This window comes from Erpetoichthys calabaricus, chromosome 13 (genome assembly GCF_900747795.2).
Source record: "Erpetoichthys calabaricus chromosome 13, fErpCal1.3, whole genome shotgun sequence".
NCBI lineage: Eukaryota > Metazoa > Chordata > Cladistia > Polypteriformes > Polypteridae > Erpetoichthys > Erpetoichthys calabaricus.
In genome coordinates this window covers 83,015,884-83,043,431 of record NC_041406.2, presented here as the reverse complement: position 1 = coordinate 83,043,431, position 27,548 = coordinate 83,015,884, and the positions used below count along the sequence as shown (strand labels likewise).

At 37.3% G+C, this 27,548-nt stretch overlaps 1 protein-coding gene across 1 annotated transcript in view; it reads left to right on the top strand.

Moving 5' to 3' along the window:
• meox2a (mesenchyme homeobox 2a) overlaps positions 1-27,548 on the top strand; it is a 59,395-nt gene that overhangs the window by 13,511 nt on the left and 18,336 nt on the right. The window lies entirely within an intron of this gene.

The window sequence follows — 27,548 nt, the reverse complement described above, 5'->3', positions numbered from 1 at the left end:
TATTTCAAGTAACAGTCCTGTGAACTTAGTAGTTGGAGTAGCACTGTTTTTCCAAGTACAGGGGTCATGTCTGGTTGCATACTGCAATAATAGATGTTAAATATAATATTAGGCCATGTCTGAGGAGTGATATAATTATTTGCACTGAATATGTTGAGTGCTTATGATGTATGAAATTTTATAATTAAATTTAAAGTACTTTAAAATGGTTTATTATTTATTACATATATTTACAGAATTGCAGAGGGTTTAAACCTTTCAGCAAAATAAAAAAGTCAATTTACTATTAACCATTGATTTATATTTCTGTTCTTACTGCTGAAAAGTGCTTACAGTGGAAAAATTGTAGGGATATGGCACTTCTAATTAACTCAAAATCATAATTAAGTTAGTCAATGAATCACAAACCTTTGGGGTAGAGCAGCTAACAGCAGGTTTCTTGTGTGGCCACTACTTCACGTCCTTCATTGCTGAGCTGAGGTGTGTAATGAATAATTTCATATTTAACTGAAGAGTATTCAAGAGTGTGTTCAGTTTGTCTGGGCCCATTTTATTAATATATATCTTTATATATAATACGCTACCATGGCTGTTTGTTTGTCTGTCCAGGATTTTAAATCACCTGTAGCTCGCAAACCGTTTGACCTGTTGACCTGAAATTTGGTACACATATACTACATGATGTCTACTATCCGCTTTCAGAGTGATGATTGACCGCCAAGGTTATTCCTCTTTTTATTTTCATTTTATTTTATTATAGAATCAACTCTAGGCAGTGGCCAGCAGGTCGGCCGTGTGACACATGCATACGGGCGCTGTTCCCATCCATACCACCTTCACTGTCACTTCCCCTAACTCTTCATATCTTAAATCATTCTTGAGGCAGATTGAAGACTTAAGTGCCATATTAAATGAAAAATTAAGGAAATTGTACTGTGTAATTGCAACACAAACACTGACTTAATCAGTTTTAACGCGGAAAGATGCCGACAAAAGAAGAGGAGAAGCGGACTGCTAGGGTGGAGAAAGAAGAGCTGCTCAGAAAGCAGCAAGCACATCAACCTTTGAGCAAACAAATGCTAAACGTCAAGTCAAGTGTATTGACTGTACGTTATCGTGTAGTGTGCCGTTATTGGTATATATACTGTATATATTATGCTAGTTTTCAACACATTAACTTTAACAAATTTAAATCATTTAATTTTTAAGTTAAAAAACTGTGTCTTTTGTCCATAAGAAGACCAATAGTTATACCGGAGCTGGAAACATCACATCATTTAGACTGTGAAAAAGTCAAGTATCTAAAAAAACAAATAACTATGATTAATATTAGGTTAACAAAAGTTTTATCTGCCCTTGCATGTTTCAGTTTTCTAAACTTGCTTTCATACCAAAATCACAAATGACCAATAACCATAAGACCTAGAATGGAACAAATCTTACCATTAATGGTAGCTAGCATTTTGATTACTTAATTGAATCAACCACAAATATAATTACGCTGTGTTTAAGTGGGCTATTGATGATTAAGCAAATAATTGTGTATTTGGGAGCCAAACTTTGTTTATTACTTTCTTTATTTATGATCTTTGACTTTGGCCAGTAAGCTTCATTTTTTTCTTTTCCTTTCAACATCTTCTAATGACGATTTTACCACTGTTTGGACTATGTCTTCAACTACTCTGTAATATTTTTACAGCTGACTATGTTTTTTAATTTGACGTATATATGAAAATTCATCTTTATATAATGCAATTTGTAGCTCAGTGCCTGCCATGCTGGCGCAGTAAAATGTATTTCTAAATGACAACATTCAACAAACAGTTAATCAAATGTGTACAAGTACAGATGAAGGCTGCACATTGTGATGGTGTGGGTCAGCTTCACGCTACCGAGTCCTTAAGGGAACATCTCGAACCTACCATCGCCCGATAATCCTGCTATACCACACATATTATAAGTGTAAATTAATATTACTCTTGGACCTCTTGAATTTCCATACCCATAGAAAGATGTATTTATTTTTTCCTTGGGGTTAGTTTGATTGTTAATAAAGTAATAGTCAATAAAGTGACAAAGATTTGAGCCAAATGAGCTATGCAAATAGAACACAAGGTGACGGTGACTCCAGTGGTGATGAAAAATTGATATGCATAGTTCATATTTCATGGACTTTTTGTGCTGTTTATAGTTCATGAATAGCTGAGTTGTGAGTTATAGGCTTGGGCAAGAAGTACAGATATCACCATAAACAGAAACATGTTGCAATAGCAGTTTATCCATTGAAAGAAAAAATATAAATGATCATGAAACAAACTTTCAAATTAAGCTACAGATTGGAAGCAGATTGCAAATCCCAACCTCTTTAGCAACAACAATTCACTCCTTACTTTAGTGCACGTAAAGATCATAATCCTACATAGCAGGACTGTCATCTGAGCTCATAACTGAGAACTGAAAATTTTACATTAAACATATATATTTTTTAAGTTATATATTCTCAAATACGAGCAAAATTTTCTGAGATTTGCATTCCCATATGATGAACACAAAACTTGCCAAGTGATCATTACATCACCATACTGTTTTCACAACAGATTTTTTAAATGAAACATAACACAGATGTTAAACAAGAAAAAGTACACGAATTGTTTCTTAAAACTGACAAATGTTTTTTTTGCTAATTTATCATTAGAGACAACGTCATGCTGTGATGATGAGTTTTGTTGTACCTAAATTTGTCTCCCTATAAATATGCTCAGGATTTCAAAAAAAAAATTTGCGATTCACTGTAGAATTATACTTCTTGTGCTCTACTTTAAAATGAATATTTCTTTTATTATTTAGTTTTTTAATTTGTTTTGGATAAATGTAACTTATAAACAAATATTCAGGATAAAACACCCAATAATCATTACAACTTTACATTTAGTGATGCAGTTGTAAACAAATAAAAACTTACAGTGCCCCAGTGTATATAACAGAGAGATTATCAGGGACTTAACATATTTTAAACTTTAGCAGCTCCAAGAAAGAAGTAGTTACAAAAAACAGTAGTGGATTAATAACAACTATCTGATGTATTTGAGAAGTGGTGGCTTCAATTAAGTTTCTCTCAATAACAGACATTGACTTGTTACTTGATTATGTCAGTTTATGTGCTCAGAGGATCTGTTTTAGGCATTAACAGTATATAAACATTGTAGTTCTACAACTGTATTGATTATATATATAACAGTATATAAACATTGTAGTTCTACAACTGTATTGATTATATATATATTATAGTCAAGTACTGGCTGGCTCCTCTAGTTGACAGGAAGACTGGAGTTAAACTTTAATGAGTTCCTCCTATTTAAAAAGAAAAACACTAATGTGACTTACTGGACAAAAAGATGTCCATATCATTGATGATGATATTTCCAATTCAACAAAAAATACTAATAGACAGATCATGGAAATGATGGGTGAATACATGGTGAAGTCTAGCATTATATGGCACCAATTAGAAAGATTCAATATTTTCAATTTAAACTCTAATATACATTAAAATGAATTAAAAATTCAGACACTAACTTACGCGGTCTTGTTACAAAATGTGTATATCAGATTTATAGACATTTTTCTGATGGGAAGACAACTGCTTCGATATCCTTATAATTATTGACAAGATAATATGATAAATAAAACAAATGTAAGTTTTTAGGAAACCACATGAATAAACCAAAATATGAGCAAATTCATATAAAAAGAGACAGGCAAATGACTGTAGACTGTTGAAAAGTAGTAACAATGGAAATAGCTTCCACCCATACAGTGGATTCAGAAAGTATTCAAACCACTTCACATTCTGCAAACTTTATTGTGTTGCAGATTTAATTTTAAATTGATAAATTTGTCATTTTGCCCACAAATCTGTACTCAATAATTCATGATGATAAAATAAAAACAAGTCTTAAAAAGGTGAGAAAATTTATTAAAAATCAAAAACTGAAATATCAAATTCATTTAAGTATCCAGACCCTTTGCTGTGGCACTCCAAATTGAGGTCAGGCACATCCTGCTTGCTTTATGTTTCTTTGAGAAGCGTCTCGAACTTGATGAGAGTATGGTGTAGCGGGTCCACAGCTCAAGTCAAAAAGGCCACTTTTTAAATAAATAATTGCCGTACTTGCGGCTTAGAGAGGGGGCATGGTGGTGTGGCGGGAGCGGTTCCCGGGTGATTGGTGATGCGGACGGTCCTCGCTTAAGTGCACAGGTGAGGAGTCATCCTCATCCGTAATTGATGCCGGGAGCTGCTAATTGCCAGACCTGATCCATGTCCCCGTGATAAATAATAGAAGCGCGAGGCGATTATGGAGGAAAGAAACAGAAAAAGACGAATGGAGGTTACAGTAGTAGTAGTAGTAGAAGTAGTAGAAGTAGTAGAAGTAGAAGAAGGCAGGAAGCAGGGAGGAGAAACCCGGTGCGTGAACGAGCGAAGGTGCAGCTGGGTGTTTGGCCTGCACCTCGGGAGCAGTCGGTAGTGGTCGCTCCCGCTGAGCGTTAGTGAGGAGCAGGGGTGACCGGAAGGAGGATGGCTTGCCGCATAAGGCCGAGAAGGCAGCGGGAGTCGGGACTTGGGTAGTGAAAGCCCTAGCGTGAGTGCCCTGGTCGCTGGGGAGCCCAAGTCACGGTCTGGTGAAGCCTATCAGAGCCAGGGATCGGTGAGGCGAACAGACCAGCAGAAAGAAGGTCAACTGCAGGTAGGGTGGCTCCCCTGGTGCATAGCCAGGATGGGAGAAGCAGGGAGTCACCAGTAGAAGGGCACCAGGATCTGTTTTTAAAAGGACGGCTTCCAGCCATTATTTTAACCTGGAGTTTTTAAAGGATTTTTTTCTATTGGATTTTAACCTCCACCTTTCACTTGTTTTTATTGGATTATTTATTTGAAGATTTTTAAAGCACTGCACTTATTTATTTGAACACTGTTTTGTTGTTGCTGTTTTAACAAAAGCACTTTGCACATTTTGCACCATTCCCTTGCTTCATTATTGAGCCTCACTGTCTAGCTCATTGGTGACATTACCGACGGTGTCAGGTTCAGAGCTCCAAGAAGCAAGATGGGAGCATGGAGCGGAACCCGCATCGTCACAGGGAGTCCACCTGTGGGCAAATTAAACTTTATTGAGAAAGGCAATATCTATGCAAAAGGACGGAAGTCCAAGTCTTTAGAGTCCTTGTACTTCCTGTTTTGCTATGTGATTGCAAGACATGGATGCTATCCAGTGACCTGAGATGAAAACTGGACTCCTTTGGTAATGTGTCTCTTTGTGTTGAATGAGCTCAGAGTCCTGAATGAGGCACATTACCTGCATTGTGAGGGAGTGTCAGTTACTTCACTACAGCCATGTGGTGCGATTCCCTGAGGGTGATCCGGCTCTCAGGATCCTTATTGTTGAAGACCCAAGTGGCTGGACCAGGCCAAGGGGATGCCCACGTAACACCTGGCTGTGGCAGATAGAGGGTCATTTCTGGAGGGTGGAACTTCACCGCGTGTCTGCCTGGAGGGTTTCCAACCAGGATCCCGAGCTGTTTCGTCGTGTAGTGGGTGCGGGAACACGCTGTACCAGTGTATGCTCCCCAACCCAACCTGACCTGATCTGAGAAAGTCACACACCTGTGTATATAAGGTCCCTCAATTTGCACTGCATGTCAGGACTAAAACGAAACCATGAAACTTTCTATGGACCTCTGGGATCAAATTGTGGTGAGGCATAGATCATGGCAAGGGTATAGAACCATTTCTAAAGCTCCGAGTATCCCCAAGAATACAGTATCCATGATTATTGTGAAAAAGAAGTATTTGGAATCACCAGTACTTTTCATAGAGTTGGCCATCCAGGGAAACTGGATGAAGAAGGACCTTGGTTAAGGAGGTGACCAAGAATCTTAAGGTCACTCTAACAAAGCTTCAGATGTACTCTGCTAAGATGGGAGAAACTGTTGGAAGAATGACCATCTCAGAAGCACTCCATCAATCAGGCATTTTTGGCAAAGTGGTTGACTCCTGCTTGGAGTTTGTCAAAGGACATTTAAAGAACTCTGAAGATCATAAGGAAAAAAGTTGTCATGTTTGATTAGATGAAAACAGAACTCTTTGGGCAGAACTGCAAGTTCGATAGCTACTCATCACCTGCTTAATGCCATCCCTACAGTGAAGCATGGTGGTGACAGCATTATGCTATTGGGATGCTTTTCAGTGGAAGGGACAGGGAGACTGGTCAAAATTGAGGGAAGGATAAATACAGCCAAATATTGACAGGTTCTTGAAGAAAACCTGCTCCAGAGTGCACACAACCTCAAATTGAGGTGATGGTTCAGCATGACAATGACCCAAAACATGCAGCTAAAACAATGCTTTAGTGGCTTCAGGTGAAGTTTCTGAGTGGTCTAGCCAAAGCTCAGACTTAAATCCCATAGAATATCTGTAAAGAAGAAAATTCTTTCCATGCAATCTAATGGAGATTGAGAGAAACTGCCAGGAAGAATGTAGTCTTGCTGAGCAAAAGGTATAAGATATACATCTGGAGACAATTTAAATAAATTTTTCTTTAAATCTGGATGAGACAATTAATTGGCTCACTGAGTGTCACAATTCAAAATCAATCCAACGCCTCATGAAGGCAAAGAGCAGTGGTGCTCGTGTTTACCAGATTTGACAGAGAGCAAACTTGTGATTGACATGAACTGCCTACAGTCGAAAGGTCTGCTGAAAAACCCTATTAAACATATGTTTGTTGCATGTGTAGACAGCACATTGCACCTATTAAAAATAAACAAACCTGTTACAAGGGAAAGCCCATTCTGTAACATCAGATTATACACTGGCATTCAAAGACATCCAGTGACTAGTGGTAGAAGTGAATGATACTTTGCCTCTGGTGCTGTTTGTATTCTCTGTTATTACAACAATAGCATAGGAGCCAATGTGAGGTTGAAAGAATTATCAGCTATGTTTGAGAAAATATGAATTACCAGATATGAATTCAAAGTAAATAATGTGTTACACCTTGTCAAAAGGACTGCCGTTAAGAGAGGTGATGAAGAAGAGCCACCGAATCAGTAAGTATGGCTAACAATATCCACCTTCTGACTGCATGTCTAAACAGATAACTAAAGTAAGTTAACATTACTGTTTACTTGTAAATGCAAATAGAATATAATCGCAGTGCTTTAACACATTGTATACACAATGACCACAATGCTTATCTACATCTATTTGTTGTTGTTATGCCATATAGAGATGTAATAGTTGACATGACAGAAAGATATTGTAGCAAACAGAATCACTTTTCAAATACCAAGTAGCAGTGTAAATGAATAAAAATAAAAGTAAAACAAATAATAAACATTTCTTGTGGTTGTCCCCTGCTGGCTTGGTTTATTGAATGTTTGTTTACAAACAGATTTATATACAACTCTACCGCATGAATACATTTTTGGCAGAAGAAACAAACTGTTTAGCTGTGAAAGAAACAATCTGGCACTCACAGTCACTGTCAGTCTGAAGTGTCAAAACCTACCTACAAAACTATTTTGCCTTCCTACTCCGATCTCTTCTTCTCTCACATCTTTGTTCTACTTTATGTCTGTCACTGACCGCTAGCCAGTTGCGATTAACACGTTCAAGAGCTGGACCAAAAACAACAAAGCTGCAGGCTGAAGTAAGATCCTGCATTAACCACAAACAAGCCACTCCATATACCCGTTCTTCACAATGAAAATGAACACTCTACTAATCATTTATCTGCCCTTGAAATGTTTGCTTGACTCTTTATGTAGCTTCAAAATGCCAGTACCCCCCCCCCCCACACACACACACAATTTCTTCTGGTTATGCTTATATTTGGCTCTTGAGGACAACAGTAGCTGCAGATTTTAAACTGCAGTTCACCTCTTAAGTAGATGCTCACATATGGGTTGACATAAGCATATCGTGTGACAGGGTAGTGCCTACAAAATGAAAAATATGCTGATATTTGGACTTCAGCTTCATATTCCGGCATACGGTATGCAGGAAAGTGTGGCCTGCTGCAATTTCATATTGTCAAGCTTGGGTCACAAAGTTGCACAGGAGCTGAACTGGCAGATACAAACACAAGACCTTATTGAGATAGGGATTGTCGAAAGCAGAAAACGTGGTGGTCCAGCTAATGTCTCCAGGTCAAAAAAACACAAAGTCCTCCTCTTCAGCAGCTCGGAAGCAGTGACTGGAGCAGACGCAGTCTGAGGGAGAGAGGACAGGAGAGTGAGCCGTTAGGTTGGCTGGGGATCAGTCTTTTAAATGTTCTAAACCTTGTGGAAGAAGAACGTTGTGCTGTAAGTCTACAAGCCTGCAGCTGATCCAATAAAAGGGATGGGTAAGAGTGTGTTTGTTTCTCATTGAAATACTGTTTAAGAGGAAGTTTCTGAAGGGCAGCTGTGTTTCTTTGCCATAGGTTTACTACAGCTCTCAGTTAAGAGTGTAAGAGCGTGCTGTTGGCGGTACCATGCAGGAGGAAAAATGAAGGAGTGAAACTACTGAATTACACATGAGCGATGGTTGCCACCATAAAGGGCAACTAACCAGCGGCAACATCATTCAGAGTATGAAGAATGACCTTAAAATAAATTGTCTAATTGGAAAAAAATTAAGAATGACAGATTGGCAGTGTACAAGGGGCTCATTTTTACTTAGAAGAAGCCAGAGGGAAGGCAATTGAAGAACCTTTGATTCTCTACCTAGGATTGGCATTGAAGGGCTAAGAAGAAGCCATCATAATCCTTCCAGGCCAGCGTATATCTGCAGAGTTATCCTGATCTGGCTGTACACTTTGAGGGGTACATGGTGCTCTGGGGAGCAAGCACACCTAACCTACTGGAGGGACTTCTAAGCCAGTGTTCCTGTTGCCAAAGAGAGCATACGTTTAACTTTTGTATGGCAGATGTTGTAAAATTAAATAACAGTGATGATTTGATATGAAAACTGGAACACCTCCCCAGAGATGAACTATGGCAAGTCGGAATGAACATTACAACTGCATACACAAATGAAAGATTTGCATTTTTATTTGTGCATGCCTGTGAAAGACCAGCAAAATTACACCAGATAATAGCTTAAACAGGCAAGCTTAATTTTTGATAAAATCATTGCACAGCATAGGTAATCCACTTCAGAATGTCCGGTACTGTTAGTACTTTTCTAAAACATACAATGGCATGGAGTGTCTCTTCAGTGCAGATACTCCTATTTAACAATCACAAACATGTTTGCATAGGATGCACTGACTTCCTTTAAATGCTTGTTTTTCTCTTCTTCTTTGTCCTTGTTTATGTTTTTGTGTTCAAGAAGTTGTTAAAGCAGCAAATGAGTTAAGGAGTGTCTTAGTATATCCAGTCATGTTTGATGTATAAACCGTGTACGACTTTAACTGATTCCATTTTTTACATAAAAGCGGAGTTTCCAAGCTGAATCTTTACTTTAGCAAGAAGAAGGGCCAGGATCATTGTCTGTCTGACAGCAGCAGCTTCTTGAGATTTAGCAGTCATTTTTACACATTTTAAGAAAAATGATTAAGAGGATCTCTATTGTTTGGAGGCTGATCAGGGACTGGTGAATCTTTATTCTTGTTTTGAGTCTTTCAGAATTTGACAAAAGTGAGTTTGGTATTGACACTGGAATGTTTCTGGTTATATTTTAGTTTTGGTGCAATGTTTAAATTTGACCTTCTAGTTACAAACTTGGCTTGGGTATTTAATTCCTAATTTTGTATCGTCAGTAGGTAAACATAACCCATGTCTTTCAACAAATAAAAATCACTGGTCTTGCAATCATGCTGTTCCTTTGTGTTTTTGTTATTTTTTCTCTCTGCTAGTCCATGGCATCTGTATCTTCCAATAACACACATAGTAAATTGTTTTTTCAGTTTAGCCTTTTTGTCAAGAATGAAAAAAAACACTGAATTACTAGTGATAGAGTTTAGTGAAAAGTCAAGCAAAATGACACCTTTTATTGGCACACTAAAAAGATTACAATATGCAAGCTTTCAAGGCAACTCAGGCCCCTTCTTCATGTAATTACATCTTGCTTGAAGAGACTATTTATCCCATTTTTATTTGGGTTTACATTGTTTTTTAAATTCAGGAAATGTCTGTATTCTGATTTCTTCTCTTTCCATGCTGAAAGGCTCTTTTTTGACAGACAAATATAATGCTAGCTGGTGCTATTGTGCTTATTATTCATCCTTTTATTTACTGTACCAATTTTGTTCAATTTTATTCAATTTGGCTTCATAGGAGCCCCCAGTCCAACCTGGCAGCATTCAGTGTAAGGTAGGAACAGGTCCTACATGGCACGTACATTAATCTATGGTACACTCACTGACATATCTGAATTGGAAGGAGAACCTGGAGGACAATCATTTCACACATACATGAGGTGGACATGCAAACTCCACAAAGCAGGTCAGGGTTTCAATACAGTTTCCTGGAGCTGTGAAGCAGCAGCATTAACCACCAAGGCACCTTACTGCCCTATTGGACATATGAATTTTGAAAATTAATTCAAAAATAAAACACTTGCTTTGTTATATTCTTTTATTTTTTAAGAAGGCAAATATTAATGAATTAGACATGCAGCAAAAGCTAACTTTTGTGTTTGCGCAGATTGTTTTTCTAGGTCACCAGAAATCATTCCTGAGAATCCCTGTTTATACTCCTCAGATCTTGTTCTACACTAAGAATTCAGTTGCTTGTGATTTACAGGAACCAATGGGCAGCTTGTGCTGTGAGCATGCTTGATCATAGTGCAAACTGTGTTAGCTCGAAAAGAGAAAATTAAAGCAAAGACAGTTCTCGGTGTTTTCTTAACTAAATCTGCCAAGTTATTTTGCTTTCAGTATGGGTGATTGTTTTTCTATTATAGTTCATTGAAGACTGTGTTGTTCTGCAAATTGCCTACCACTGACAGTACTGATCTTCCTGTGCTTCCTGGTTTTGATGGGAGGTTGGAATGTAGGATGTAACTATGCAGCCATAGTGGAAATTAGAAACTTTCTACATATATTTCTCAAAACATCTCCTACTCAGCATCCTCAAAAGTCAGACCTGATGTTAAAGAAAAGCCCTAAAAGTCTGTGTCTGTACAAAGCAGACTGCTAGTCCGCCATTAATGATTGTTATATTAAAGAAAAAGTATTAATATTGTAAGAAAGGAAGCAAACACATAGAAAGGTTTGGGATATGTCTGTAACCCTGAGTAATGAAAACAAATTATAATAATACAATCTTTTTACAAAGATGTTAGTTACATATTTTCAGAAAGGACTCCAATACAAAAACTAAAAAAAATTTTGGCCCAACTTCTAATCATACAGGTTCCAGGTCGAAAGGCATGTGTTGACTGCCTTAATGATACTCTGTTTTAATGTTGAGTGTGTGATTAATATAGTCTGTACCTTTATTTATATATTATTTGATTGATACAGACTTATATTGATCCTGTAGAATCTGCTGTGATGGTCAAAGCCTTCAATGCATTTATTGGCTGGTGACATTTTCTGTTTGTTAACTATAGTTTCATTTCTGAGTAAAATGACAATTCTATTGCTGTTTGTTTATCTGCTAGACCGTAGAATGTCTGCTCTTTGTGGCACTGACCTCTTGTAATGAAAAATCTCTTCAAATTAATGCTTTATTGATTACTACATCAACATTACTAGTGTTTGTTTGTTTTTACCCAAGTGTTTCATTTACTTTGTAAGTGCACAATGATGCCTATGGTGGCACTCTCAAAATGTCACTGAAACCAAATAAGGACCAAAAGATCAGGAAAGCACAAAATAAACACAGAAGGTAGGAATAAAGAAACAACAATAGGGCATAAGCTTGCCTATAAGATGGGAGACACTTACTATGCAGACAATTGCCGTAGTACTCAAAAGCACTCTATTGTCCACAAGAGGAAACATAAGAGGACAAAGAGACTACAAAGCATTCAGGAAAGGCATAACAGAGAAGGGCTATGCCCTGAAAGTACCTAAAAGAACAGTTGAAGCACAGTGATTATAAGGTGTGGTACTGTACATTCCTCACCATGAAATGAATTATCCAAAGAAAAAGATTAGAGAAGCTTTTAATTGCACAACCACTTACCAAGGAACCCCTCTCAATAAGAAATTTATATAAGGTGTGGACCTAACCAGCACAGTTATTGATGTCCTTACCAAATTAAGGCAGGACTCAGTGGCATTCACGTTAGATATTATTTCAGTGTTTCTGGATGAAGAGTCAGATCTTCTTTGTTTTTTAAGTGACCAGAGGCCACATAAAATATGAGTGAAGAATTGGAGGAATTTAAAATGACACTACATCTGTTGGCATCACATCCTCATCAAGCTGTGCATCTTTTGCTTTCAAAAGAACACCTGAAGATGTAAAAGAAATAACTTCTGCAGAAGCAGTTATTACTTTCTTTACAATTACAATGTAGATGACTACTGACTTACTCACTTGCATACACTAACATCTGCAGAATAAGGAACATCTTTGGAGAATATCTCCAAGTCCTATGTTTCAGCTCTTTTGGGGGTCACACAAAAGGTGGTTTCCACCTAACCAAGTGGGCAAGAAACAGTGGAAAGTTCTGAGTGATGCACAGAAACAGGCAGCTTCAGGTTCCAGGAAGACTGTACATGATAAGATTGCCACAAGTTGTGGCAATATGTCTGTTGTTAGCTCAGTATACACTATGACCCCCTTCAATTTTTGGCACTAGCTATCCTGCCAGCGAAACTTATCATAAGAGATCTGTGCATAGAGAAAGGCGGATTGGATAAAGTAGTTCAAGACAAGTACACCACGATCTTTCAGTAGAAGGATTTTAATGACTTTTCAAGACAAATAATATAATGTAGTGTAGTGTTGTCAAGTGAGGGGTTACTCATCTAATCATCTCACCTTATCTTCCCATCTGCCTTTCCTGGTGAGGGTTGCAGTCGCAGCATTTCAGGCATTACAGCCCAGATTTCCCTGTCCTAAAGCTACAGATTACAGCTCTGCCCAGGTAATTCCAAGGTGTTTCCAAGCCAGCCGAGAGATATAATCTCCCCAGCGTGTCCTGGGTCTGCTGCATGGTTTCTGTCCAATGGGACATGCCCAGAGCAGCTCTAGGGGCAACCACTTGGTAGCAAATCTTACAGCATGCCCAAACCACCTCAACTGGCTCTTCTCGAATTGGAGAGGCAGCAACTCCACTCCAAGGATCTCCTGAATTACTGAACTTTTTACTCCATCACAGAGTGTCAGCCCAGCTCCCCTGCAAAGGAATACTCATTTCAACCACTACACCAACTACAGTATATCTAGCTGGTACGTTTCCACCACCCACACCAGCTCAGGCTCCTGCAATGTTGGGAGGAGTTGCTATGAAAGATAAATTATGAATTCCAGGACTCCTACAGCAGACTTTTAAATGACTTAGAGGAGATTGGGTGAACTAAAAATATTTTTTGATAAATGATCGGGCTGTTTTTTAGCTTGTATCTTCATAAAATTGCAGCTGGTTTGGCATATTTGGAAGTTTTTTTGAATAATTGATTATTCAGTCTTTGACTGTTTCCATCACTTTTGAAGATAAATATAGAGGGATCATATATATAAGCCTTCAGCATATGTTTTAAATGCTCTGCTGGGATTATTGTTTTTTGTTTCGATTTGCAACATTGTACTACACTCCTCAGGCTATGAGGTTTTAACAAACTCCTAATTTAATTTATGTATTGGACTTATGGGCACACCAGAAACTATTTTCAATCTAGTGCTCTTTAAATAGGGGAGCGATTCATGAGTCAAAATTATAGATGCTTTGCCAGAGAATCACTCCAAAATCTTATACCTTTGGTAAGGTTTTATTATGTACACCCCTTTTGGAGTATGTGTTCATATGGGTTATATAATGTCTTAATGAGATGTGAAATTTATTTATTTTTAGTTCCTGGTTTCTTGCCCTGATAAAATTAGGGTTAGAGCCTGAAACGAGTCAGCCTGACGGAAAATGGTGTGAATATTCATTGACGGAAGTTTAATTCTTGGATACTATGGCTATATTGACCCTTTGGACTTTTTTTACTTATAATATATGTAATTAAGAGTTGTTTACCTGACCTCCCTATATTTTAAAAATGTCTAGCATGTTGGAAGCCTTTGTGCTCAAGTAATAATGTTGGAAATATTTGTACTTAAGTAAAGAATATATTTTTGTAAAATTGACGTTGGGAGATCTAAAAAGTGTTTTGATAAATGACATGGCTGTTTTTAAGTTTGTATCTTTATACTGCAGATTTAGTATGACATCTTCAAGGAGCTAGAAGTTTGCAGTATTTGGGTCAGTGTTAGGCATGGCAAAGAATATTTCTGTCCGTGCAAAAATGAACCCTGGTCATTGTTCCATGGATCCTCAAATCAAGTTTTACTATTGACGGCACAATATTTATGAAATAATTAACCATTCAGTAAAGCCCTAAATGGATTAATTCTGTTTTATTACTATTTACCTGTACAAAGTTTCAGATATCAACACATTCAACTAATTACCACAATAGCAAGAGATCATAGAGAATAACAACAGTGGCCAATATAAAACCAAAATGGAGGCACAAATACTTTAACCAAAGAGTAGTCACAAATGTCATGTAAGAAACCAAAAGCCAATATTGAGTTCCACTAGTAAATATTTTCTTTTCTAGGCGTCCAGTAATATTTTAATGTGAAAGACAGGAAATGTATTCTGTTGAAATAAAAAGAAAAAACATGAACAGAAAATATTATAAAGATACTTGGGTGGCAATTTCACTATGAAATTACTCTTCTGCCTAGCAGAAGCAAAATACAATTTATTATTCAAATAAATCAATACTCTTTTTTTTTAAAGATAATTTAATCTAATCGTGACTGTTGCTTATGGTATGAATAGAGCAAAGCCATTTACCATTTACACATAAAGAACAATGGTGAGAAAAGAAAGCAAAAGCCATGATTGAAAGCTGCATTATCCAGTTGAAATTGTATATTATATTTCTGTTGTGGTACATATTTCTTTCATCCTATAAAATCCTAAAAAACAAATATGATGTATATAAGCTTGTGAAATGTTGCGCACAGTTTTTAAATTTACACCTAGTACAGCCATGGCATACAAGTACTGTACAAATTCCACTGTACTCTGTACACATGACAATGATGACCCTACAAACCTATAAACATGGGCTCTTGAAACTATTCTTCAGTGTGACTTTTTAATAACTAGCTACTGTATAAGCATCTTACAGAATGGTAGTGAAATTTTAGTAAAACAATTTAGTAAAAATATTAAAGGAATACTTTTTAATCAGAGTATAGCATCAAGTCAGTGAAACTTCTGGGCTATTGATCTGGTCAGTTAAGTAGCAAAAGGGGTTGTTAATTAGTTTCAGTTGCTTTCGTGTTAATGAAATTAACAACAGGTGCACTAGAGGGGCAACAATGAGACAACCCCCAAAACAGGAATAGTTTAACAGGTGGAGGCCACTAACAATTTTTGCTTCTCATCTTTTCTGAGTGCTTTTTCACTAACTTTACATTTGGCTATGGTCACTGTGTGTATATATATATATATATATATATATATATATATATATATATATATATATATATATATATATATTTTATATATATATATATATATATATACTGTATATATATATATATATATATATATATATATATATATATATATATATATATATGTGTCAATGTCAATTTTTTTATATAGCACATTTAAAACAACATAGTAATGCTGTGGCCAAAGTGCTTTACAATTATAGAATAAAAGAAGAACAAAACAATTAACATAAAAACATAAATAGAAATAAAATATATGAACATAAAATAAGATACATAATAAATAGAAGTAATGTTATATAATCACAAAGAGGAAACCATCAGTATTACTGAAGGTCACGGAATGCAAGTGAATAGAAATGAGTCTTTAATCTTGTTTTAAACAGTTCAGTTGTAGACGACTCCTTTATATGATGAAGTAAAGAGTTCCACAGGCGAGGCGCAGCAGCTACAAAGGCCCAGTCCCCCTTGGTTTTACACTTGGTACGAGGGACAACAAGAGACAACTGATCAGAAGATCTAAGCACTCTGGATGGCTGGTGTAAAACACACAGATCAGATAAATAGGCAGGAGCAGGCCCATGTAAAGATTTAAAAACTAGGAGCAAGATTTTAAAATCAATTCAAAAACTGACAGGCAGCCAGTGTAAAGAAGCTAAAATAGGAGAAACAGGGTCATACTTTCTTGCCCCAACCAGAAAGTGGGCGGCAGCATTTTGGACCAGCTGTAACCTGTGTATTAGAGATTTGTTAATCCCAGAATACAGCGAGCTGCAGTAATCGAGGCAAGAAAAAATAAACGCATGAGTAGCTTTCTCAAGATCTCTAGAAGATAAAAAAGGCTTGATCTTACCTAATAGACGAAGTTGGAAAAAGCAACTCTTGACTTGATTACAGAATTTACTTGTTTCTCAAAAGTGAGCTTACTATCAAAGGTAACACCAAGATTGAGGACTTGAGGTTTGGAAAAGACAGAGAAAGAGCCGAGAATTCCAAGACCAATTTGGGCTTTAGCGGATGGACCCGCTATAAACACCTCCCTTTTATTTTGATTCAGATCAAGAAAATTATTAGCCATCCAGGATCATAGTTCAGACAGACAGTTGTGGAGTTGATTTGCTGCAGAGTTGCAGACAGGAATATAAACCTGTGTATCATCAGTATAGCAGTGAAAAGAAATGTTAAATTTCCTAAAAATCGCTCCAATAGGGTGAAGGTATATAGAGAATAAAATAGGACCCAAAATGGATCCCTGAGGAACAACATATTTAAGAGGAGCAGTAGATGAAAAAGAGGAATTAAAAGTCACTGAAAAGTGTCTACCAGTTAAATATGACCTGAACCAGTTAAGAGCAGCCCCTTTAAGCCCAGCAAGATGTTCAAGCCGCATCAGCAATATTTCATGGTCAATAGTGTCAAAGGCAGCAGACAGGTCAAGGAGGAGAAGGACTGCCACATCACCTGTGTCAATAATAAGAGAGATGTTGCTGAACACTTTCAGGAGAACGTCTTAAAACAGGCACGTTTAATTGCAACCCCTATTTACAAACCCAACCCCCAGTGCAGTAATCACCAACACACAATACTTTAGTCTTCCTTCTTCTTCTTCTTCTCTCTGTCGCCTCCAACTCTTCCCTGGCAAGCTCTGTCCACTTCCACCTGACTCCGGCTTCCTTGCCGGATGTGCTCCAGGTGCTTCCTGATCTTGTCCCAGCAGCACTTCCTGGTGTGGCGGAAGTGCTGCTCTTGCACCTGGAAGCACTCTGGACATACCTGGAATCTTCTTCTGGCAGCACTTCCTGGTGTGGCGGAAGTACTGCCTTCCAGGGCTCCATAAGTATCCGGGCGCCCCCTGGCGGTGACCACAGGCCCCAACCGGGATGAGCTTCCAAGCTTTGCTCCCGTGGCCCCCACGCAGGCCAGGGTGGCTGCCCTCTCGTGGCCTGGGGAAGGTATTGCTCCTCTCCCGTACCCTCCAGGTGACCTGGCTGGGCAGGACCCCCAGCCAATTGTCACAATTATATATGTATAAATATATATATATATATATACAGTGGAACCTCTAGATACGAGTTTAATTCGTTCCAGCACTGAGCTTGTATAGCGAATTTCTCGTATCTAGAACAAACTTCCCCATTGAAAATAATGGAAATCCAGTTAATCCGTTCCGCACCCCAAATATATCAACATAAAAATCAATTTTCCTAACAAATAACACTGATAAATTATATATACTGTAGTCTACCTTTAATAAATAACACTGGTAAATAATATAACTAATTATTAAAAGAATCAAAACAGGTGTCCAAAGTGCAGTAGAGCATTCAATAAATCTTTAAATAAATAATCCTTAAAACAGTTGTGAAGTGGAGGTTTAAAATACACAAGAATAACAATCCTTTAACACGAGGTTAAAACGTCAACAGGAAGCAGTCTTCTTCTCTGTTAGCGTCTCACCTGCTTCTCCCATGCGGGCTCTGCAACAGGCGAGACACTCTTAATGCAGCTGACCTTCTCTACACTGTCCTGCTTCAGCTGTTTGGCTCGCCTGTTCAGCTCACTGTTCAGCTACACGCGAGCCTACACTCACTTGCTCTCCCGCACCGACTTCCTACTGCTGCCGATTCCTGCTGCTTCCTGCCTCCTCCTGCAACCTCCGTTCTCTCTCCTCTCTTTTCTTTTACTTCTTAACCAGCTCGCGCTTCTCTATATATGCGGGGAGGACATGGCAGCTGCAGCCCATCAGCCACAGGAACAATCATGGATGTGGGCAGTTTCCCACCTGTGCACTTAGGTGAGAAATGCAGACACCGCAGATCGCCCTGCGGCTCGCTACAGCTACCGCGCCCCCTCGCTAAGCTGCGAGCTATACCCACAGCCTGGCTCGTGGCTCGTTACGCGAGCCAATGCTCATATTTAGATCTGAATTTTTCGCTCATACTTTCCTCGTATTTTGAATTTCTCGTATACAGAGGTGATCGTATCTCGAGGTTCCACTGTATATATATATATATATATATATATATATATATATATATATATATATAGTAATAACAAAGATGCTATATAGGCACCTGACCCGACACAGACTCACACCAGAGGCACGTATAAAAACCAAAGAATTTTTATTTTTGTTCACCTGTGCACAACACAGTCCCAAAGCACCACACAAAACACCACGCTCTTCTCCTTTAACCACCACTCCTCTCTGGCCCCTGAGTGGAGGCTGCTGGCCCCTTTTATAGTCCACCCGGAAGTGCTCCAGGTAGTTCACTGCCGAGTTCTGGATACACTTCCGGGTGTGGCGAATACACTGCCCATAAGGGCTCAGGAGTCCCAGCTGCAGCACCGTTCCAACCCAGGGGGGTGCCATCTAGTGTCCAGGGGGAGGTATTGCCACAAGCTTATTAATCATGTTCAGCGAGATTGTCCAAAATAAGGACATTTCAAATCTCAACTCAATGTTAAAGTCTGATTCTCTGCCACCCTGATTGGTAATTTATTCTGTGTGTTTTATGTTTTTTTGTGAAGTAACCCATTTGTGCAAAATTTACCCTTAAGAAATTTCCACCTGCGTCTCTGTATTATTGTTAAATAATTTATTTTAAAGTAACAGCAGGGATCCACTATATTAATCCCTTCATAATTTTTTTCTCATGTAAGCATGTAAGCATGTTTTTTTCTGGACACCCTGGTGTTCTTCCCAAAGAAGTGTTTACTGGGTTATTTTCTGATGTGTGAGTATTCAGTTAAACACTACAATTATTTCACTCCAGTATGCTGTAACTGTATGATTCTGATAAATGTTTCAATATAAATTAGTAGTTAAGTGTGAGAGGTCACCCAATGTGGTGACAACATGAGAAAAAAGACATAGTGTATGCCTGTCCATGACTTATAGTTGGAGTGCGTGTCAGACTTAATGACTGCAATTGCTTGATCTCACTGATTTGAGGTTACAAGATTAGGACTCTCAAGGGATGACAGATTACATGAGTGCCCCATGACTTTTCTGCACAGTTTCAAATTTCCAAAGTATTGCAAGGCTTGCCATGTTTTGACAACCAGCCTGACATCACCTCTGGCTATACAAATGTTTTCCAATTATCATGAATTCAGCCACAGTGTCTGCCCTTCTTTTCCCTTTTTAAATTATATTGTAGCACAACAAACATTAAACACCAGCCAGACATGCTTCTCTTCAGTTCAAAAAACCTGCTTCTTTTCTTTCCTTGTGGTGACAATATCTGTGTTGTACGTCCAGCTGAGCAATCAATCATTGGTCGTCAACTCTTGTATACACAGGAACCCACCACTTGAGCTTTTTGGGGAAAGTTACCCAATACTATGGCTGAGTCATTGGGGATGTCATCCTACATGAAGAGTAGTCGTTGATGGGCATTATGACTGCCCCCCAGCTCACTAAGATTATGGAAATGAAGGCTATGACAGAAAATTGCCAGAAAGTGTTGATGCCGATTTAGGAATTTTACTCTCCTCCATACGTATCACAATATTATTATAATACCATGTAATGAATTTCTTTCCTACTCTTTTTTAAGTGAAGCACCTTTGTCAATAAAAGGTTTTATATTAGTTATGTTTGAATAATAAAACTTAAAATATTCCTTCCTATAGTATCATTTTATAAGTCTCAATCCTAATCCAGGATTGTAGGGAGGTGTAAACTATTCTAGTAAAAACAGCCACAATGTTATTATTAAGTTATATTTAGTGTCTTCCTTGTACCATGGTTACCCAACAACAACCCCAAGACTTATTTGGCAATTCTAAAATGGCCCAGTGTGCATGTGGGTGTGTGTGAGCATGTGTGTAGGGCTATCGACGGGCGGATGCCTTGTCCAGGACTGGTATCTGCTTACTCCCAATGCTCTCTGGTTAGTCTCTGCCCCTGTGACCATGAAATGTATTAAGTGACTTAGAGAATGATATGCTCTGTTACTGTATGTTATGTTGCTTTTAATGCACTGGGTAAATTGGAATTTCTCATGTTTCATTTCTTTATGACAATTTCACAACTCCTTAATTTTTTCAGAAATAATAATATTTGTTTTTTATGAAATTTATGGTTGTGTTATTTTTTCCAGAAATGTTTAAAGTTTATTTTTCTGTGATAAACGTTAAAAAAAACTTTTGGACAACTTAAAAGAAATAAATCTCAAAACTTGGAACAAATATCTGGGACTTAGGTTATTGTATTACTCAATATTGCACTTAAGTGTGCCTTGCTAAGGTCTATCTAACAGTCATATAGTAAAGAAGACAGATAAAAAAATAAATAATTATGCACGATGGACAATTGCCAGCACAGCACTGTCCACAGCTGCATTACTTTTTTCTCTCCTCCTCTAATGTTTGATTTCCCTTTGGAAGCAAAGGTTTCTGGTACGACGAAAGGTTATGCAGTACTTAAATTGCACTTTTTTAACCCCGAGAGTCACAGCTATGAAAGATCCCATGGGTTACTATTTGGAAAGATGTACTATAAAAGAAATGGAGAAGATCTGGTAAAGACAAAATGTCTGGGGTTCATCTGAGTAGAAGATTAAATTGAGTAGACAGTGCATTACTTGACACACAAACAAAGGCCAGAGCAGTCTGTTCTAATAGTTGTTGATGGCCAGCGTGCTACTCTACAATGTGAACTGTTGGGGGAGTAACATCAACTTAGAGGGATGCAAAAATTCTAAATAAACTGAAAGGAAGGCTAGCTGCAACGCATAACTAACCATGGACTCAATGAAGACAGTGGCAGAAAGAATGATGATAGCAAAATCAGAGACCATTATGGATAATGCTGCTTATTCTCTCCATGATGTAGTGGCCTGGACCACAAGTAGTCACTGCTTCGTTTCACCTTAGTGTCCTCAGAGGCACCACTAGAGCTCTTTCCACCCACAGTTGTTAAAACAAAATAAAGGAGGAAAAACAAATATGAAGGAGAGATTGCTTCTCACATCTGAGTCTTGAGTTTGCTGGTCTCATCTTTTATCTGTGGCTCTTTACTTTAAGAAATATCACCTTCCTTTTTCCCACGTTTATCTATCTATCTCCATTTCTGAACTTCTCTTCTCCATTACTGAGTCCATCCTGGCAGCTAACCTGGATAGAACACAAGTCTGTTGTGGACTACTCAATGTCTCTCTCTCTCTCTCTCTCTCTCTCTCTCACACACACACACGCACACACACCACACACTTTACCTGACTAACAGTTTACTTTTGCCATTTAAACATATTGTATGTCTATATTTAAGATGTTTTAGGAGACAGAAGTAATTAACAACAGTAAAAAATGTGCAAACTCCACATCTATGGAGATGTGATGTAGTCTCTGTCCCACCCATCCACCTGTATTTATTTATTTAAGGATGTATTGTTTATTGTTTGTAACCCCCCTGTGACCCTGAACTAGATAAAGCAGGTTTAGAAAATGGATGACTGGATGTACAGTATATATGAATGTATTTATGCATATACATTTATACTCACCAGATTGCCTAGATTCTTCTTTGATTACAGTGTTTAATTTATGCTGAAATGTTTTTAAGATTGCCTTATATACCTTCATTATTGAAAAGCTACATTTTGAAAGAAAACATATGTTTTATGATTTACATAATTTTATTTCACAACATTTTTGCACAAGTACAGTTAGTAACATAAATTTTACTGGCACTCTCGACACACTGGAAAAACGGAAATGGTGTCAGTTCATATTTTATTATGGCGCCTTATTGAATTGTTGTGGTACAAGCTGTTGCCAGCTATTTCAAAAGCAACCTAGAGCTTGCTATTTTTTTTTGTAGTTGGTTATATTGATGTTGCAATAAGGAGCCTATTTTATGTCAGTGACTTGATTTTTCTCTCATATTCCATTAGCACAATGTAAGTGAATGTGGATGTGTCTGCTGTGTACTGAGCTGACATCCCCTTCAGGTTAAGTTGCTGCTTTGTACCTGATGCTATCAAGATAGATAGATAGATAGATAGATAGATAGATAGATAGATAGATAGATAGATAGATAGATAGATAGATAGATAGATAGATAGATAGATAGATAGATAGATAGATAGATAGATAGATACTTTATGAGTGTCCTTAAAAAGGGTAATGAGGATTCATAAAATAATTGACTGAATAAAAAATGAATAAATGAATATAGTTTATACCTTTTAGGAGTTTGTCATTATTTTCTCTAGTAACACTGGGGAATTGGCAACTGCTTAAAATTCTCTCTGTGAAAACAGCAACAATCCATTAGAACATGGTAGTTTCCATGCTGTGGGGTTTCCCAAAGAGATTAAGTATAGCAGTGTTTTTATATTTTGATGAGAATGCATGCATGCTTTTTTAATCTTAAACTCTTTTCATAAGAATAGTATGAGGCAACAAAAAGGTCTAACATTAAATTAGACCAATAACTCTAAACATATAGTAAAACTAGCAGAAGTTTAAGAATGAAATTCAATTCTAAATGATCTGAATCCAGTAAAACTAAAATGGCGAGATGAGATTATCCTTTTCGCATCAACATGGCATATCATGAGGAGGCCTAGTATCTATGCAGGCTAAAATCAGGAGACCATGTTAAATCCAAAAATGTAAGGCAGAATTTTTACAAACCAGAGAAACAAAACAGAACTAGCAGGGCAAAGAAATAACACAAGGGGTTACAACAACAAAAAACACACAGTGTTACATCACGCAGTGAGTGTGAGTTTGAATATGCATGACCACCGATCACCTTATTAGATGAGTGGAAAAGGGCCATGGCTACCAGAGAGGTATAAGAGGCAGAACTCAGTACCAGTCCTGACAGTGAGCCTAAATAATCAGAGCCTTAAATTCATCATTAGGCAAATTATACATTTCTTTTGTTATTGAATATATTTTGTCATGATATATTATTTTACAAATTTAAAATTATTCAATTTTTTTTATGTGTAAGCTATGGGTTCTGACAAGTTCCGTTTTATTTAGTTTGCACAATGACCTACAAAACCTGTATTTGAGTTCACTTAGTGAATTTAACAAACATTACTCTACATCTTTAACACTTAAATACAATTGTGGACTTCTGATTTTACCACATTTCCCAGAGTGTTAAGGGAGAATGAATGTTATAACATTTTAATTCCATGCTGAAAGGGCATGTTGTATAATTTTGAAGTAAAAGTTATTACAGGTATTTCACAATTATGGCATACTTTCATTTGTCCAAGAAACGTGTTGTAAAGTGAAGCATTAAAAAAAAAATCCACACCATGGTGTCCAATGGAGGTCAAAGGAGCACCAGAAGAAATGTTAAAGAAAAGCATTAACATTTACTGAAAATCGCCACTATGAAGTGGGAACTGTATTTCAGAGGTATGATTATGGCAACAAAATGAAGTTTGAAGTAATTAGTTTTTAACAAAGATTCTTATCACTGTCTTTCCTAAAGAATAGATACAGTATAAGTTGTACTCACTGTTCACAGTGATAGGTGAATGTTTCATGTAAGCAACAAAGCAACTGCCAGTGTATAGGAAACCACATTGAAAATTAGAAGTAGAATATCACAAAGTAAAGCATGTGTACTTAGCTGTTCAGTACAACATTGAGTTTCAGCTAAAATGGTTTGAAGATGTGCAGATTCAGAATGTAACAATAAAATGAAAAATAAGAGTGATTTCCATCCACCCCACTTAATTTCAGTAATCTTGAAAGCTAAGGCTTGCAGCACTAAGTATGGAGTTATGATGCATAAGTGCTATGCAATGTGCTGCTGCCAATAACAAGATCAATAAACACATTCACTCTAATGAATGCTGTCTGTTGGGTCATTCCAGCTTGGATTGGTACTTCCAGTATAATTTTAGAAAATGGAAAACTCCTTGCTGGATTCATGTAAGTTTTCCAGCAGTTACAGCAGTATATCCCACTTTCTGCAATAAAGGCCTTTACTGTTGGTAGGCATTAATTTAGGTTTCCTACATAAGCAACATCAGCTACTAGTTGTCCTGGGCCACACAGCTGTAATTATACAGATAAAGATTAGGTGAAAGGCTAAATATTTTGTCATCTTCATTGTCTGAACCAGGGGTGTCAAACTCATTTTCATTGAGTAATACTTTATTTACCCACCATGGGCTGGGACATATCAACAAACAACTACTGCTACATTTTCTATACAAATAAGACACACAGGTACATCACAATCACATATTTTGTTTTTCTTTTCTTGGACATTGCAGTGGATTAGGAAAGCTACCTTTAGCCATAAGACCAAAATCAGAACTGAGTGAAAACATTGCATCAGAACATAAACTCGAGTGAGAATGGCAGAATACATGTATGAATGTGTAGCTAAAGCAAAGTACATCTGTTTATGCCTGCATTCACATGTGCCATGGTTGGACCACATTTTTGAGCACATTAAAAAAAATGGGTGTAAATGTGCTAGTAATTAATTTCACACACCACATTTGGAGTTGATCAGAAATGGATAGCAATCACAACATGAGTGGAAATGCAAATATGCTTTCTATCACATAGTCAGAGGAAAAAATAAAAGAAATCACGTAGGACAGTGGCAGCAGTCAGGTAAGCCACAGAACATTGGCTAGTCCTGACACCTGTTCAGCTTTAAAAAGTGAGCAAAGTGACAATAGTGGCATGTGTGAAGTCTTTATGGGAGGGTCACAACTTTGACATCATGACAAAATACTAACGTTCTTAATGGCAGTGTGATATTTCACCATCTTTTCACCTTTTCTTGTTGGGTCATTACAAACAGCTAGTTTCCATTCTAATCACAGGACAGTAGCTGAATTGTGCTGCGCTGTTAAGATAAATGACAATGACAGTTTATTTCTTGTATAGCCCAAAATCTCACAAGGAATGCTGCAATGAACTTTAACAGGCTCTGTTTTTTGACAGCCGCCCAGCCTTAACTCTCTAAAAAGACACGAAAAAACTCCCCCCAAAAATAAAAAAAAATCTTGTAGGGGAAAAAATGGAAGAAATCTTGGGAAAAGTAATTCAGAGAGAGACCCCCCCCCCCTACCAGGTACTTTGGACATGCAATTGGTGTCAAAAAATGGGGAAAATACAATACATAAAGAACACAAGTAATTGCCTTTCACAGAGCTAGATGGCCAATCTATCACTGCCTCCTCAGAAACATAATACAATAGTACAAAGTACTTTTGTTTCTTGCACAGCAAAATGCAAGAATAGATTATACCAGTGTTGTGCATAAACTGGTTCAAAAGAGCGCATTCATTTAACCAGCTCCTTTTTCTAAGAACGGTGAACTTAACGTAACATATTTGCAAGTGAAGAACTTCAATGTGAGCTAGTTCAGTTTTATGTGACATTCTGGATCTGGTTTAGGTCCAGATTAAACATTTTGCCTTACCCTGTAATGTAGGGGCAGAGCCGAATCCGAATCTGGTATTCGGATAAGCACAAATAGTGGATTTTTACTAATATTTATTTTGTACGAATTTTTTGCCATTTATTTGTATTTGGAAAAAATAACGTAAAATCAAATAGGCACTCTCTGTGTCTGCCTGCTTGTGCTTAAGTTGCACCCCCACTGACACGAGCACACAGTGAAGCTCTGCTTTCACTTCAGGAAAACGTTGTACTTCACCAGGTCACTTAATATTTTTCCCTGTTGGACATGCAATATGTGACGCGAATTTTGACTGGCAGCATAATAGGTTAGTTCTTCATAATTATTGTATTTTATTCAAGAACACTGTAATAGCCTAATATAAGGCATGCAAAACTGAAAAAAATAAACTCACTCCTTAAAAGAAAAAAAATGAACTGAACATGAACTAGTTCAAAATTGAAATGGTGAACTATGAACATGAATTTATTTATTTTAATCTGTGTGAACTGAACTTTGAGCTAGTTCTTGTGAGGTGTGAACATGCACAGCACTGAATTATACCACTCACTAAATACAGATTTATCACATATAAGGATATGAATTTGAAAAAATATATCAAAAACAAAGCAGACTCTACTGTAATTAACATAAATGGAAAACAATGATATCTGTACATTAGCTAATTGTAGAATCACAGCTGGATTGTACAAAAGGAGTCACTGACAAGTTAGGCTCAGTCAGAGCCCTGTAGACCTCGGCCAACAAAGATTTACACAAAAACTCATTTTTATAACACTTGCAAAAGCAATCCGGCTAAATTATATATGAACAGACATTAACAAGTGGATCTTTGAGATAAATAACAGTCTTTGGGCTGATTTAAATACGCCGAATCTGGCTCACAGGCCCTAAGTTTGACACTAGTAGTCGAAATCTAAATTTCACAGGAAAAAAGTATACTTGAACCCTGAGTGCATGAATTGTTTTCCAAGTATGACTTTAACAGCAACATTCACAAAGCCATCGACAAGTAACCACACCCTGGGGATGACAGGTTGTCACATTTCTTTAGGGAAATGGAAAGAAGCGGGAAGATCAGTTTCTTTAAAAAAAGTGAAACAAAAAGAAATAACATGTTTATAAAAACAATACTGTTTTTTTTTTTGGAATTTGGTATACTTCATTTACCCCAATGTGGAAATTGTCTTTTCGCATTACAAACTTTTATGATATGTGTACAATCTTAAGTTGTAAACTAACACTTGGGAACATTCTGGGCTTCAAACTGAATGAATTCATTGCATTTTAAGGTTCCCATTTATTCTAGTGCTCCTTTGATCATGATTTCAATATACTGTATAAGTTCTTTTGCAATTTATAAATAATGGTTCACTTAACATAGGATGTTTCTGTGGCAAATGAATCTTTGAAAAAAATAACTTCAGCTTCAAATGTAGCAAAC